Raw genomic sequence first — 15,706 nt, 5'->3', positions numbered from 1 at the left:
ATTTTTACAATGTCTTTTCAACAATTTGAACTGAACTGTTTCTAAATGAAAACTTGAAACTTACTTTTCACACAAACAACCTTGGGTGATTTGTTTGGTGTGTAACTGCCTTGGCCTTTCTGATAGGGCAGAACTTAGGTAGGCGGAGAAAACTAAATGGCATACTGAGAGAAAGGAGGCAGAGTCAGAGAGAAGTCATGTAGCCCTGCCAGAGATGGACGCCGGAATTTTACCCGGTAAGCCACAGCCACATGGCGATACACAGATGATTAGAAATGGGTTAAATTAAGGTGTAAGAGTTAGCCAGTAAGAAGCTAGAGCTCATGGGCCAAGCAGCGATTTAATTAACGCAGTTTCTGTGTGATTATATCCCTGCTAAGTGGCTGGGAACCAACAAGCAGCGTCCTCTTACAAAGTCTTATTTGAAAAGATTGCTTTCTGGGGCAGGCAGATCTCTGTGAGTTCGAGGCCAGCCTGGTCTACAAGAGCTAGTTCCAGGACAGGAACCAAAGCTACAGAGAAACCCTGTCTCAAAAAAACAAAAAAAAAAAAAAAAAAGAAAAGAAAAAGATTGCTTTCTGGATATTCAATTTTGATAAAATGTAGGACAGAGTAGATCCCATATGTTCTATATGCCTGACCAGTGTCTTCATTGTGGGTTCATGATCTGCTGTCTATTAATGTAACTTGGACTGCTTATTTGGGTATTTTTTAATTTCATCTGTCTTCTTCCCATAGTTTTTGCACATATTCCTCTGGTATAAGAGAAAACAAGGTAAGAATCTTTCTTTCATTTCCTCCTGTGTTTGCCTCTGCCAAGGACCTTTCTCTAGATAATCCCGCTGTGTTCTTTTCACCCACGTTGTGTAGCCACTCAAACTGTGACCTTTATAAAGCCCTGCTGGTCTGGTGGATCTCCACATGACATGCCCTTTTCCACATTTAAGTCTTTCCATAGAATACGCTTCCTTTCAAATTTTCCCGGTTTAAAGGCTCAGCTGGAGAAGCATTCTGTGTCAAATTTACTCAGCCTAAGGTAATTCTTTCCTTTCCTGGGAAAGTAAGAGTTCTTTATTCCTCTTATCTGTCTCAGGTTCACATGTTCAGTCATGCTCATTGAACTGTACTTGCATGTAAAATCGGCTAGATTTTAATTTCTTTGACTATACGTTACTAACCTTAAACCAGTTCTATTTCCCATTTTAATACCATGCCAACGAAATTTAACCGTAATATCAATTGGTAGATCTCACAATGGGTGTTGTGTTCACTCTTGACTTTCCCTTGTTCCTATGAGTACTTTTTCCGTGAAATGTTGTAGTTGCTTCTGTGAAAACTTTTGAGTTGTGTCCACCAGAGGGCGCTCTAGGACTTGACTCAGTCCAGCACTAGCCAGCTACCGTGCTGTTAAACCGTATTTTGGTGTGATTCTGGCTCCGAGTCAAGATTGCTCCTTTCCATATCGCCTTCATTTCATCTGCAAATATATTTTAGTGCGCACGTAATGTCTTGTGTTATAGTAGAAGCCGAGGCTTCACCAGGTCAAGTCTTTGATCTCATGGAGCAAGTTAACAAGTAAAGTGAACAAACAAAGCACTTACTCTACTAGACAAAGATAAACAGGACAAAGAAAATGCTATGTGCGGGCTTGGAGGTCATTGTAACAACTTGGACTTTTAGGCAGGATGGGATGTTCCCTGAAGGGCATATGCTATCACAGTCTTTTTTTCGTTCTGTTCTTCGACCAGAAACTGGCAGCTCTCTCTGTCATCCCAGCATAGGGTGAGATCAAAAGATTCCCATGGTCATGAGCTGAACTCCCTAAAACCAGTTATTAAATATTTTCTTCTTTTTTGTTTCCTGAACACTTGTATTCATTTGTCTGTTTATTATTTGTATGTGTATGGCTGTTTTGCTTGCATGTACATCTGTGCACCGGATGCATGCAGTGCCGGTGGAGGCCAGAAGAGGGCATCAGATTCCCTGGGAATGGAGCTACAAAAGCTTTGTGAGCAGCCACATAGGGACTAGGAATGGAACCTGGATCCTCAGAAGCCCTGAGTCTTGTCTTCCTTGAAATAGATTGTCTCCAGTATTGTCACGGTGAAAATGGGTTAACACACGTGCTGCATCTCAGTGATGTTGAGGGCAAGTGTCTCAACCTCCCCACGTCTTCGTTCTCCACCCGTCTCAAGTTAGTAATAGCAGCCCTCGCTGGGGGTTTGCAATGAAACTGTGTGGTGATAAGTAATATACGTGAAACACTGAAAACCATGCCTAACAGACGGTAAATAAACTTCGACTATGTGTCTCTTCTCTTTCTGGAATGAAACAATATTTTTATCACTACCACGTAAAGGTTTACAAGATGAATACTTACTAGACGTTTAATCAGTCACCTAGGAAAAGAAACCAGGTTTCCCAACTAAACCAGTTTAAGTTTACATTTGTGATATGTGTGTGTATGTATATATGTGTGTATGTATATGCATATATATGTATATATATTGCATGTATTTTTTTTTTTACTGAGGTCATTTATTCCTTCCTATCACTTGGCGTGGTGGTTAAGAATCAAGGTTCTAGAGTGGGAAATGGCTCAGTGAGTAAGAACCTTGGGTGGGTAAACATGGAGATCTGAGTTCCAATTCCCAGCACCCATGGGAAAGTTGTGCCTAGTTACCCAGAATTGTATCCCAAGCATTGGATGGTAGAGACAGGCAGACCCTAGGAGCTTGTGGGCCAGCCGGCCAAGCTGAAATGGCCAGTTTCTGGGGCAGTGAGAGACCATGTCTCCTAAAACAAGGCGGGAATCCAGAGTGGAAGACTATCGGACACCCTTCTCTAGCTCCTGCTTGCACGTTCACAGGCATGCGCACTACCCACCTTCCACGTGTTGTCCCAGCACACCCACAGATGGATGAGGGTTCTAGACCTTGATATCCTAATTGATGTACCAGTCATTCCTCTTACATTAGTAAGACTGGGCATGGTATCTCAGAGCCTCAATTCTGTCGCTTGGGAAATGTGAAGAGATACAGAAAGTTAAAAGTTGAATTACTGCGTACTTAAGTGTTCTCCATGAGCGCTGATCTTGTCACTAGTTAAATGGCTTAATGCACACCTCCAGTATTCTAGAGACTATTCTAGACTGTGGACATGTGAGGAAGAGTGAAGCCTGCTCTCTGATCTCAGAAAACCCATAAGCTGGTCACTCAGACAACCGCGAGTATTTATAGACAGAACCTGGCAGAGTGAAGGACTCAACTGAGGGCGGGAACATGGAGAAGAGGCAGGGAAGTAAGGGTTTCCAGGAACTGGGAAACTTGAGCTGGGCATTTGTGCACTGACAGTTCTAGGATTTGACGAACAGCAAATATCCAAAGCCCCCTTAGGTTCATCGGAAATGGTCTTTAGACCAAATTTCTCCCATCAGGTGTCTTTAACAAGACCAGTTAACTACAGAGCCTCCCCCCCCCAATTCTGTATTTTGTTTTTTTTGTTTTTTTTTAAAATATTTATTTATTTATTATGTATACAATATTCTGTCTGTGTGTATGTCTACAGGCCAGAAGAGGGCACCAGACCTCATTACAGATAGTTGTGAGCCACCATGTGGTTGCCGGGAATTGAACTCAGGACCTCTGGAAGAGCAGGTAATGCTCTTAACCTCTGAGCCATCTCTCCAGCCCCAGTTCTGTATTTTGAAAGCCAGGGTAGTGCCTGGCTAACATTTCACACTCGGGCCACCACAAGTCAGTAAACATGATTTTGAATATTTTTTTTCTTGGGAAATCCCACCTTCCTTTTGTGGTTAAACCATAAGACTCCCAAAGGCAGGGGACCACAGTGTCACACATCTCTGTTCTGTCCTCTCCCTCCCTCCAAATACACATTTTAAGAGAAGCCTAGCATTTCCATCCTTCCTGTTCATCAGATGGGAAGTAGAGAGTGGCCTTTTTTTTTTTTTTTCAGAAACGTCCAGGGCTGGGGACTTAGTGCAGTAATAGGATGCTTACCTAGCATGTTCAAGATTGCCTAGTGGGTTCAAGATCCTGGATTCAAAGTCCACTACTACTACTACACACGTGACCGCGCGCACACACACACACAAAACAACAACAACAACAAAACCAACAACCAAGGCTGGGCCTTTTTCCTAGCTCACACTTTAAGTAGGGGTTTCCCAGAGATGGGAAGGCACAGTGTGTATTTAACTTATTGAGATCAAGAACAGGGTGTGGCTAAAGGAAAACTCTTTATTCCTCTGTCTCTCAGAAAACCAATGAAGCCATTGAAGCTTGTCTGCTTCCCCCAAGTAGTTAAAAAGAACAATAGAATCAAGAGTTCCCGGTGTTCTCTGGAGCTGACTTTGGCAGATGATAAGCAGCTTGTAAAAGGGATTATTATTTGAGGAGAGCTCTGGCTGCCTGACTTTTAAGGTTGATTATTTATTTTTCATGTTGTATAACAGGAGCATTGGGCAATGCTCAGAAGAGGCCTTCTGGGTCAGCAATGTAAGGGCTCCGACTCCTGTCTCCTCCCAGCAGAACTGGCGTGCAGCCACAGAGTAAGGGAACCAGGCTGGGTCTCTCAGCTAGCTTCTGTCCACCAGACAGTTTCTCACTGGTTTCCTTAGACATCAAAAACATCAACATTGGCCTCTAGTCCCTATCCCAAGAAAAACATTTCTCCGTGTATATGAGTTCGCAGACCGTCACTGGTAACTGGTAGCATGTCTCTATGTCTCTGCTTTGGAAAGAGGGTATTTTTTAAAAATATATATACAGAGTTTGGTCATTTGCAATAAGCAGCCATTATGGGGCCTTTTGCATCTCTGTGAGCAGGAGCTTTCAAACTGGGTAGGGTGAAAAATAGGCAAGGAGTCTTCTGTCCGTGGAGGGTACAAAACCAAAGCTCTCATTGGCCTTTTTGTTTGGCTCTGTAAAGCATTGTGCCTCCTTTCTAAGGCTTGACTCCGTAGCTTAGTGAGAGAGCCAGAGCTAATATCAGACATTTCAGTGGAAGGAAGTCCCCACCACCATGCTAAACTTTAAAAATGGGTTGGGCCTGGACGTGCAAGCAATTAAAATGATTTCGATAGTGGGAAAGTTAGTTCTCTCTCTCTCTCCCCCCCTTTTCTTTTTCTTTTGTCTGTTTTTTTTTTTATGAACCTAAATTTTGGAGGCAGTCCTGTATATAGAGGCTGAAAAATCATCATTACTCTCAGGGCTGTCTGTGACATCGGAAGGAGCCATCGGAGGCGACAGGCCTAGGAGGAGATCTGTGAGCTAGTCAAATGAATTTTGGATGCTATCTGGCAATAGGCAGGTGTGTATCTTTGAGAGAGAGAGAGAGGTGGCCTTCCCCTTGGTGCAGTAACTCCAAATTCAGTCATTTCCATTTCGGGTAGAACCTTCCTTCCCCCCTCAGAGGCAGCATCTTATTGAAGAGAGTCTTGGAGATGTCAGATGCAGCATCTTATTGAAGAGAGTCTTGGAGATGTCAGAGGCAACCATCCAGGTAGAATTTACTTCTCCAAAAGAAACTGTATCTTGAGCATGTGACTAGCTTAATTTTTAGACCGAAGTGTCTCACATGCTGGATTGATGACTATTTTGACTCCTACATTAGCCCAGAGATGTTAGATTCGCATGCAGCCACGAGCAGCACAGGTTTATGTGCCCTGGGCATAAATTTGGATGCAAACCAATTGTCCTCTTTCTTTCACACACAGGACCTCCAAGAACACCACTGTAAAGGAAAAGACAGGCGCAAGTGTGCATGCTTTAATTGCTTACAGGTGACACTTGCGACTTCTTTATTGACAGGAACTAGTTCCTTCCTGCCAGTCTAACTGCAAGGGCTGTGAGCTCCGAAGAGGTATACCTATTAGATTTGCTGGCTATTGGCAGTTTGCTGCAATCCCTGGGGACCGACTCTTCATTGAGGTCACACCCTGCTTTTGGGGAGTGAGCGAGGGAGGCTGACTTTCTCGTCCAGGAAAGAGACTGGACTGTGCACACCAAGCCACCTCTTCACTCCCACAGACAGTGCTTGCTTCCCTTAAGGAGAGGGGACAGAAGAGGCCTCCCCCAGCTATTTGTCGCAGTCCACTGCCCTCCCCACTTCATGGCTCACCATCACAGATACGTTTTCTCGCTGCTTCTCTGGCAGTCATCACACTAGCAATGTGAGACTCGCCCCAGGTCAGACACTTGCGCTGAACTAGTGCGAAGACCCAGGCCTGACTACAGTGGAGGAGCCTTTGATGAGACGGTGGTTCTTTCTGAAGTCACTGTCACAAGGTTAGCACAGGCCATGCCCCATCTCTCTAGAGGCCCCAGCACCCAGGCTTCTTTCACCAACAATTAGTTTGTCCTTCTGACAAAGCAGGAGTCCTCCTTGGCTTTAAGTGCACAGAGAGAGGGAAAGTTAATTAGTTCTCCTAGGAGAAGACCATCCAGTGGACAGTTTTCCAAAGTTCTCACTAGAAGTAAAGATCACATCCTAAAAGGAATGCAAGAGATAGACAAATGGTAGCATGCACGTATGTGAAAACATACACATGCTAGTATGTACATATATACACACATTAGTATGCATATATACACACATTAGTAGGTGTATATGTACATATATACTAGTATGTATATATGAACACACACTACTATGTATATATGCACATACTAGTATGTATATATGTACACACACCAGTATGCATGTATATATCTATACACATTAGTATGTATATATGTACATACACACTAGTATGTGTATTAGGGTACACACCACTATGTATGTGTATATATGTACACACAATATGTATATACAAATGCACATCAGTATGTATAGTATATATATGCACACTAGTATGTATATATGTATACATACCAGTATATATGTATGAGCAAACATTAGTATGTATATATGCACACACTAGTATGTATATATGTTTACAAACACATGCAAACATGCAGACCATCCTGAGGTACTTGTTGACTTTGGTTGCAACAGTTCTTTTTCTTTTTGATTTCACTGCCAGAGATGAGCTAAATAAAGTTTTTTTTTTCCCTGATGCCTTTAGTGCCTTTCATAAAAATAGGATGGCTGCTGCCAGCATAGATCAAACCCCAAAGAACTGATCTGCCAGAATTGCAGCTCGGCTTCTTATGCTCCTGGCATATAATTTTCTCAAGGGCAGTCTCTTAAACAAAGTGCACCTAAGTTGCTTGTTCTGTGGATAATAGGCTGGCTGATTAGCTGGGTAGTTTGGAGCAGGGACAGAGGGACAGAATTGTAAGGAGGTGGAAGTAACAGCTGTGTCTAAAATAGGGCCCCATTGATAAATTTGCATTTCCCTTCTTTGAGTCTCCATACTATGTTCTATGTGGTGCTTGATATTCAAGTCTACATGAGACAAATTCAATTAGTCAGTTTCTGAATATAAATCATATCCTCTTAGAGAATCAATGCCAATCTTATTATTATACACACACACATATTGACCTCTAGCCTCTCATGAATACACTCGTGTGTGTGTGTGTGTTGTGTGTGTATGCATGAGAGTCTAGAGGTTAACCTTTGGTGCAGGACAGTTCTATATTCTGTCAATTATATTTTAAATAAATGCTGATTGGCTGGTAGCCAGACAGGAAGTAGAGGTGGGGCAACGAGAACAGGAGTATTCTGGGAAGAAGGAAGCTCTTTCCCCAGTCCTGCCCAGATGACCAAAGAAACAGAATGTGACCTGCATTGCTAAAAAAGGTACTGAGCCATGTGGCTAACATATACTAGAATAATGGGCTAATATAAGTCATAAATGCTAATACAAAGCCTGAGCTAATGGGCCAATCAGTTTATAACTTATGGAGACCTCTGTGTGATTTTCTTTGGGGTTACCGGCTATGGGAACTGGGCAGGACAGAAACCCCAAGCAAGCTGACCCTCATGTTACAAACTTTGGGTGTGATTCTTCAGGAGCCGTTTGCCTTGCTTTTCATTGGCTCCCTATTAGGTGAGCTGGATGGTCATTGAGCCCCAGGGATCCACCTGTCTCTGCCTCCCTAGTGCTGGGTTTATAAATGTACCCTATAGCACCTGACTTGTACTGTGGGCTCTGGGATTCGAACTTAGGTCCTCATATTTGTGTGGCAAACTCTTTACTGACTGATCCCCAGCCCCTGGTTAAAAGAAGTTTTAGGATCAGATGCATTATTCACTTTGGTTGTAATTTCCAATTATATTTCTTTCATGTATATGTCATGTCATAAGTAATGTCTTTCTAATTGTTTCTCATTTTCCCCAGATTGAATCATTTTAAGATTTACTTATCAAGTTGGGAAAATACCACTTGACTATTGCCATTTATATGTTTTTTTCTTCTTTCCCAGTAGCCACATTTCAATTCCTCCATTTTTCCATGTTCATGTCTATCCTTTCCTCCTTCATAGCCCTGCTCGAGATTGTCACTCACCTCGCTAAATGTCCTTACTTTCTTCATCACCAAATCTTAAGTTTTGCCATCTTTTTTGTACCTTTGATTTTTAGTACACTTTTAAATTTGTGAAGATATTTTCCAATGAGCCATTTGGAATGCCTCAGATTTATGTGATATTTCCAAGGAATTAAAAGTAGAATTCACCTTGACCATGAGAATACTCTATTGTACACTCATTCTTTCCAAATACCTGAAAATAAGAACAAAGTAGAGGGCAGTTTTGCCCGTTGAGATGTGGTCATTTATGAATGACAAGGAATCCTTATTAAATCTGGCCTGGCCTCAAATTTGTAAACTTCTGCTCAGATTTTCCAACGCGACAGCTTCTAGCATGTGCCACCACCCCTAGTTGGTTTTTCATAACTTAAGAGACACAATGTGCCCAATACTTTAAAGCAGCAGGTTAGGCATCATTTGTACATACATTTTTTTCTGTCCAACAAAATAAAATTTGGACCTGGAGAGCTGACTCAGTGCTAGAGTGGGTACTAGTCTTCTAGAGGATCCAAGTTCAGGTCCCAGCACCCTGAATAAGCCACTCCCAGTATCCTCTAACTACAGCCTGGGAACTCTGACGCTGTCTTCTAGCCTCTGCAGACACTGTACTTGTGGACACACGCACATACACGGACGTACATATCCATGAAAATAAAATAAATCTTCTTTAAAAAGAAAAAGATTTCAAACAAGGGGACAAATCAAGGTGCAGCAGTGATGAATCACTTTTCCACCCTCAGCCTTTGATGGCCTGTGACTTCTGCATTACAGCATCCTTCCTGGCTAAGGAACCACGGGAGCCAGGCTGATGGCAGCTTGCTGTGCATTGTGTACAAGCAAATGACCTCACAGAGGCAGAACCCCGTAAGAGGTCTCCCAAGGGCAAGGATTTCTAGTATCTAGGCAACTTCCTTTTATATCCCATGATAGCTAGGTTTGAGGTCTGGCCCAACTCTCCCCGCAGAATCCTGCAGATGATGTGGACCATTTAGCCAATAAGATGTTACAGACAATAGAAATACAGAAGTTTCCAAGTGTTGCTCCTTATGTAGGGATAAGGGGAAGAGTGGCTCTCTGAAGAGATTCCCAGGTGAGTCAAGTCATTATGAAAGTACTTCTAACTTGCAAAAGCATGGAACATGGCATGGGTGCTGCACGGACATGGCAAAATGCATGTGTTGCCTTCCCTCTTGAGGATTCCTACCTCCTGCACCCCCAGGGAGTATAAGGGTGACCTTTTAACAGCTGAAATATAGTTGTTGAATATTTACCTCATTTAGCTTACTTCTGATTAGTGTGTTGTTTTTTTGTTTTTGTTTTTGTTTTTTTTTTGTCACTGGGTTTCCCTCAGGGAACTGAAACTGCCTTCTTAGTCCTTCAGTGTGCGTAGTTCCCTTGGGAGCAACCTAAAAGATCCTCCTTGGTCTATTGGCCTGACTCTGTCAGCTCTTAAGCATTTGCTCAAAGAAGAATCTGGCCTGGCCTCAGGTTTATTCTTAATTGTTCCTTCCAGCTTTCTGTCACTCAGAGATCTGAGCCAGGCAGCCCTGTGGAAAAGGGCCGAAGGCACAGCCCGATGTCAGGCATTCGGTAGCAAATAAAGCACTTAGCCATAGGCCAGGCTTCTGGCATACTCTGGCTCTGAAAATTTGATCCCAACTTGGAAAGAAAAAAGACTTGCACCCCCCCAACACACACACACACACACACACCACCGAAGCTGCTGCAAACTTTCTTTTCCAGACCTTTTCTTAATGACTTATTTGTAGCAGCTTCACAGAAGTCTGTAATCTAGTTTTCCAGCAGTGTGGGTTAGAAGCAACAGGAAGAGATACTGCAGGCAGAGGAAGGAGGGACGGGACTCAGAGCAACTAATGGGGGTTGTTTCCATTGAAAGCCTGATAACATGGGAGGTGGGGGCTAGGAAAACAGCATACTATAACATAAAAGAGGGTGTGGTTGTGGTTCCCCGAGCTCTCTGGGTAGGAGTTCAAAAGGGGAAAGAAACATGGAAGTCCCTGCTTTGTGACCTTAGTACCTGAGAGGTAGCGGCAGGGGAATTCTGAGTTTGAGGACAGCCTTGATACATTGCAAGACCCTGACTCAAAAAACTCAAACAAACGGACCAAAAAAATTAGAGAGAAAAGAAACATGAAAGGCAGGCAGTATAAACATACACATTTTGTATACTATTAAAATATTGCTACAATTTTCATGCTTTTAGTGTTTGGTTGGGATTGTGGCTCAGTGGTAGCATACTCCCCTAGCATGCGTGAAGACATGGGTTTGACTACCAATGTGGCCCCCAAAATAGTGTTCAAAATGTTTTCACTTAGCCCAAACTCAAGCATTTCTAAGTTTCCTCTAGCTCATCTGGGCTTCAGTTCTAGAGTTTATTATAATGGGAATACGGTGCTTTCCGTTGGAAGACCGTGAAGCCTGAGATTGGTGAGAGTGATTCAGAGATTGCATCAGATGGGATCTGCACACAAGAGTCATCCACTCTCTGATCTGTCATCCATAGAGGGGCTATATTTTGGATTTTGTCATGGACCCCATCAATCACTCCTAGGCTTTTCCTCATGCCCAGCTTTGGCCCCAGGAGCTACCTCTGTGGAAACCTGAGCTGTGGAGCCGGAGGCCCCTAACAGGACATGACCAATCCTCCCGCATGTCCCTGCCAGGTTGTCGTGATGTTTACTGTACTGATGGCCTGATCTATCCCATTTGTCAGTGCCTCTGAGTCAGAAGCCTAAGCAAGGTACACACACTGCTGCTCAGAGTCGACTCTTGTTCCCTCTCCTATTCACACGGCCGTGAGCTCTGTTGCCAGCTTCTGTGAGCTGGCTGGCCCTGGGTGCGAGACAAATGTTGCTTCAGCCAGAACTTTCGGCCGCTGTCACATGCATTCGCAATTACCTTACTTCACTTGCTGGCCATTAACAGTCTGGCCACGGTTACCACTGCCAGCAAGGTCCGCTTTCTTCACTGTGCTCACTGGCCTCCTACCTCTACCTCGTGACAAAGAGTATGACTGACTTGGCTCAAGGCAAAGAAGCATTGAGGCTGCAGAGCCCCTAAGGCAGCCAGAAACATGTCTCACTCAGCCCGTGCCATTTTAATTCTTTTGCTCAGCCTTCTGCTACGCTTCCCTTGTCTAGTCCTGACCGCTCACCACTGAGAGATGGTTTCTGATTAGAAAATTCTCTGTATCCAACATTCTTCAAGGAGGCTTCTTAAAGATGCAGAGCTACTATGTGCAGGACTAAGGTAGTGTAGAGAGCTAACTGGTGATCAAGAAATCTGGGCTCTGCCCCTTCATCAGCTGAGCGGTGCTGTGTGATTCTGGACAAATCTCTTATTCATCTGCCCGTGGGATGGGCAGAGATGAGTGTGCTCTGAGGTATAGCATTAAGCCTTCCATTTCTGATCATCTGTTTTCTAGAATGTACTCTTTTTCTCTCTGTCTGTGCCTCTTTGCAACTGAACCTCTCTGTTCCAGAAATAGTTACTTATTTGTTTGGAAGCTACTCTGGGAATATGGGAAGATTTGGAATCCTAAGAGTTTTCTTACTTCTGGAATAATATAAAATATTTTGGAATTTGGAATCTGCGGGGTTTTATTTTGGAGTTGACATATGGAATAATAAAGTTACTGCAGTCCCATCTGGAATTTTAAACACCACGTCACAGGGAGACCATCCAAATTTCCCGTCACTAGTGCAGGGAGATTGGCGAGAAGACCTTTCCATTCACTCTCCAGCAAGTGTCCTGGCTGGGAGCAGGGAATGTGCTCTTCCTCCCTTAGCCCTGTCCAGGAAAAGCAGTGGACAGATAGAAAAGGACGTGCCAGTGGACTTGGACAAAGCTCCTGGGTAGTGGCAGACCAGTAAATGTCTACTGTGTGGCAAAAGGAGTCAGCCGTTGCGGAGCAGAGAGACTCGGAGGACAGTGTTCTCCGAAAAAACCCTGTCTATTCCTGCCTTCCAGCCTATATGGACTTGTTTGCTCTGGTTGGCAAGCCTTCTTTCTCCTCTGATTCAGAATCCTCCCACTCTGACTGGCCCCGCCTCTTCTGCTAAGTTCAGCAATCTAGCAAAACAGCACCATCTCCTCTTCCTTCTCCTCTTCCTCCTTCCCCCCCCCTTTTTTTTAAGTTTTGGAGAACCACTCAGTTATTCAGCTCTCTTTTAGGTATACAAAAAAGTATGGATGGAGGTGGGTGGTCCTTGGACCTCCCACAGGGCAGAGAAACCTGCTTGCTCTTTGGGCTGAGGAGGAAGGAAGACTTGATTGGGGGAGGGGGAGGGAACGGGAGGTGGTGGCGGGGAAGAGGCAGAAATCTTTAATAATTAAATTAATTAATTAATAAAAAAAAGTTCCTTAAAAAAAAAAAAGTACTGTGTGTTCAGTGCCTGCCCTCTGGCTGGCTGTACTATGTTGGCTCCGTGACTCCATCTTGATCCTTTCTTTGCCTCAGCTACAGTGATGCTCTGAGGAGTGAGCAACTGTTTTCTGGACCCTCCGATCACCGCCAGTCGAGTGATTCACTGAGACTCACAATACTCAAGAACAGGCTCTGCTCCCAGTCCGTAAGGTTTAGAACAGTACAGGCTTCAGAGAAAAGGCAGCAGGAAAATGTATGTGCTGGATAGGGACAAGACTCCAAGTCTTATCTGGGGCCACACAAGAGCAACTAAGTTATTAGGACACATTCTCAGGAAAGTCTGGTCCTATGCCAGTTTTGGAGCCCTTTCCAGAATGAACCTCAGGACCCCAACATGAAAGCCGGGTAGGTACTTCTGAATCTTGCTAAACAGCCCCAGGAAGTCCTGATAAGCTAGCAGAACATGCTTTCTTACTCTAGATCAAACATCAGGATGGCAACAATTAATGGCTTGAAGATCATGCAGTGGGCTGGATTCCCAAGGATTAACTTGGAACATTCATAAATCTGTAACTCTAGTTCATGAAGGACTGGTCAACCAGGCTTCATGGATTAACCCTTCCCCTTGGCATGTTCTAATCTAAGCATGTATTGTCCTTCTCCACGTTTACCTGGCTCTCCTCTGCCTCAGTCACGGCCAGCAGCATTTATTCTGTTGCTCAGGCTGAGATCTGGCAGGTGTTATTCATCTTTCTCTTTTCCTTACCTCACGCAGTCAACAGGCATGCCTGTGGATTCTGACCCAGAGGCCTGTATCAAATGTGATCCTCCCACACTCTCCCACCTCCGCCATCTTTCCTCTGCCCTCCTTGCCTCATGAGTGTTCTGTTTGTCTTCCCCACTCGTCGTCTGGAAGGACCCTTCACAATGCGTGTGAGAGTGTGTCGTCTCTAGGTGTTCCTCACCTTGTATGGCTTCTGAGCACGCTTGGAATAAAATGGAAGCATTTCACTTTCCTGTTTATGTTGTACCTCCAGACCTAGCGAATCCATTCTTCTTCTTGTGTGGTATTTCTTCTTCCAGGGGTGTTCTTCAGGGAACTCCTAAAGTGCGTAGATTCTTTCCCTGCTCTTAAGTTTTATTTCCTCCAGCAGATAATTAATAATTATTTTAGCTACTTAAAAATAGCAGGCTGCTCTCTGCCCCTAAAGGTTTATTTAAACTCTTTGCTGAAGAAGTTGCTGAAGACCAAAATAAATAAATAAATAATAAACAAACAAATAAATGACAAGAAAAAAATCTTTTTTCCCAGAAGCCAACATAGGGCATGTCAGCATGCTAAACAACAGCAAGCACCAGGAAGCAGAAGGGCCACCTAGAGCAGGAAGAATTTAGATAGCCAACTTTCACTGTGGCAGTGGTTGCCAGGGTTGATATGAGGGGGACTCTTAGAAGCGACATCCTAGCAACTTGGAAATTCCAATTGCAAGGCAAGAATTAAGGAGAGCTGCTGTCTTCTCCAGAGGACTGACAGGCCCCAGGCATTACATGCAGAATTTTGGGCCTTTTCTGGCCTCTCTGGAACCTGCAGGTTTAAGGGAGTTTTGCTCTTGGTTTTTTTTTTTTCCTTTCTTTTGTTCTCTCCGTGTCCAGCTGACTCACGTTGGAGTCATCTGAGTAGAGGGATCCTCAGCTGAAGAACTGCCTCCACTAGATTTACCTATGAGCAAGTCTGTGGGAGTATTTTTCTAATGATTGAAATGGGAGGGACCAGTCCACTCGAGATGGCGCCGCCCCTGGGAAAGTGGCCTTGGGGTAGATAACAAACGAAACTAAGCAAGCAAGTAGCGTTCTTTCATGGTCTCTGCTCCAGGTTCCTGCCTTGAGTTCATGCCCTGGCTTCATAGATGCTGGACTGCACGCAATAAGCTGAAATAAGTCCTTTCCTTCCCCCCAGCAGGTTGTTTATGTCATGGTGTTTTCCTCAGCAATAGAAAGCAAGCTATGACAGAGATCTATAGGTCTTGGGGTGTCTAATATTGTCCTTCGAGTAGTTTTCTACTTAAAAACAGTCAGAGTTGATTCTGTGGTTTGCAACCAAAAACTTTGACCTATTCAATGGGCAGTAAAGAAGAATGTTGAAATGCATAATTCAATTCAGAGGTGCCCATTAGTTTGGCTCTGGACGTGACATTGAAACTTGAATGACAAGTACTATCATCCTGAGCTGGGAGGCACTGTTCCCCATTATTTTTGGTGAATTGTTTTGTTGCATTTTCTTGCAACAGAAGTTTTCGATGTCCCTTAGCTGGCCTTGATTTTGCTACATAATCCAGCCAAGCCTTGAACTTATAGTGCTCTTACTTCAGCCTCCCAAGCGCTGGGATTCCAGGCAAGTGTCAACATGCCTGGTTGGAAACATGCTTAAAACATGGAGCTAACACATCTAACAAGCCAAAGCAACTTGACAAATTTTAGGTATAGTAATATCCTCACATGTGTGGGAAACATTGTGTGAATGTATGGTTCTGGGAATCTATAAAGGTTCATTTTGAAAAATGAGCATTCAAAGGCATTTCTTTATTTGGTTTTGTGTTATTTCAGTGTGTGAATATATATGTATATATATAATTTAGCTTAATAACATATATAGAGAGAGATATATTATTTACTAAGTGAAACTATTTTGAAAAGTCAAAATTGCAGTGATTCAGGTTATAAGAAGTGATCAGATCATAAAGAAAAGAAGGTGGCAGACACCACAAAAGTTGGCACAGTGGGCGACTTTAGGGTTGGGATGGGCTGTATAGACAGCTTATGGG

This window comes from Chionomys nivalis, chromosome X, assembly GCF_950005125.1.
Source record: "Chionomys nivalis chromosome X, mChiNiv1.1, whole genome shotgun sequence".
NCBI classification, from domain to species: Eukaryota; Metazoa; Chordata; class Mammalia; order Rodentia; family Cricetidae; genus Chionomys; species Chionomys nivalis.
The sequence above is the reverse complement of the archived record's forward strand: the minus strand, read 5'-3'. Positions refer to the sequence as shown.